Genomic DNA, 1,607 nt, shown 5'->3' with positions numbered 1-1,607 from the left:
AAATTGAAAATAGTAAGAGTTTTATTAAAAATATCAATTTACTCAAATAAGATCCATTAAATGTGGTAAGTCTTCTTTTCTCAATTTTCATGAATTATCCAAGAATGAGTGAAGGCATGAAGCAGTGGTATAGATGGTGATGGAATATTATTGAGCTATATGAAATGACAAACAGGATGACTTCAGAAAGGCCTGGAAAGACATGTATGAAATGATGTATAGCAAAGTGAGCAGAACCAAGAGATCATTTTACATAGAGAAAGCAATATTGTCTGATAAAGAACTGTGAATGAGTTGACTATTCTCAACAATCCAAGACAATCCCAAAGGACTATTGATGAAACATACTATCCACCTCCAAAGAAAGAAATGATATGGAAGGAACAGACTGAAGCATGCTATTTTTTAAGTTTCTTTCATTTTTTTCTCTTTTTTTTTTTAGAAATCAGCATTTATTATCCAAGTTCAAGAACAGGGGGGATGGGGGAGGGGCACATTCAGAACAGTCAAATAGGAGCCCTATGGGGGGCGGGGGCGGGGAGGAATCGGGAGCCCAGAGTCAGCTCCAGCTGGGGTTGATCCTGATGTCTGAGCCTTGGTCCAGGGCACACAATGATCAGATGAAGGGGTCAGGGCAGAGTTTTAGGGGAACGTTAGGGGGAAGCCAGTCACTCATCCAAGCAAAAGGGGGCTAGGACCCTCCGGGGATCGGCCGGACAGCTTCCCTTTTGGAGTCGAAGTGTCCAAGCGCGATATCCCCTCACAGTCATTCCTGGAGTCCATCTTTGTGATGGAGAAGCGTTCATCGCCTCTCTAACTTCTTGTACTTTGCTTCTAGTTTCTTTGAATATGCATCCAACTTGTAGGCTGCCTGCTCAAGAGCTGCTACTTGCTCCTCAGTTAAAGTGATCCGATCCAGATAAGGCTTAGGTGCTGCATATTTCTGGTTTAAGTCCTTTAGGTTTTTACTTATGTTTACTACAACATCTTTCATTTCTAGGTACTTCAAGCTAGTCAGTTTGTTCATATTATCCAGAAGTTTATAGTCTTCACTGGTAGCCATCAGCTCTCCTGTCAAGTACAGTGGCCATTTTGGAGAACATGCCCTGGCACAGCTCCAGTGATGTCCGCCTCAGCTGGCTCTGTGGTCTCCTCCACAGTCTCCACCACTGCATCGTCTAGGCCAGGGGTTGGGAAGAGGGGAGGGAAGGGGACAGAGAGGGGAAAGGACAGGAGGGGAGGGGGAGGGGGAGAAGAGGGGAAGGAGCGGAGGAAAAGGGACGTTTTTTTTTAAAAATTAAGTTTTCTTCTACAAAATGACAATGTGAAAGTTGGATTGCCGCCCCCTGCTGGTCAGATACTGTAGGAAAGCTCTGCCATGAGGAGAAGGCATCTGAGGGCAAACCATGTGTCTTGGAAAGTCAGTTCCTTGTGAGGAAGTGACATTTGCTCCATTTGCTCATGGGTACTGTGGATCAAAGCTACCAGCCAATTAGCTTGGAGCTGTTTGTGAGTGAATGGGATGTTTCCGGTTTTCACAGGAGGCTTGTAGGACTAAGAAGCAGCGAGGCTCTCACTTCCCACCCCCCACCTCAAGTGGAGGGAAG

General features: G+C 45.2%; 1 pseudogene; it reads right to left on the bottom strand.

Moving 5' to 3' along the window:
• Window positions 1-802: 802 nt before the first annotated feature.
• Window positions 803-1,170, bottom strand: LOC122736759 (annotated as a pseudogene).
• Window positions 1,171-1,607: the final 437 nt, after the last annotated feature.

This window comes from Dromiciops gliroides, chromosome 1 (assembly GCF_019393635.1).
Source record: "Dromiciops gliroides isolate mDroGli1 chromosome 1, mDroGli1.pri, whole genome shotgun sequence".
NCBI classification, from domain to species: Eukaryota; Metazoa; Chordata; class Mammalia; order Microbiotheria; family Microbiotheriidae; genus Dromiciops; species Dromiciops gliroides.
This window is presented reverse-complemented; position numbering and strand designations above follow the sequence as displayed.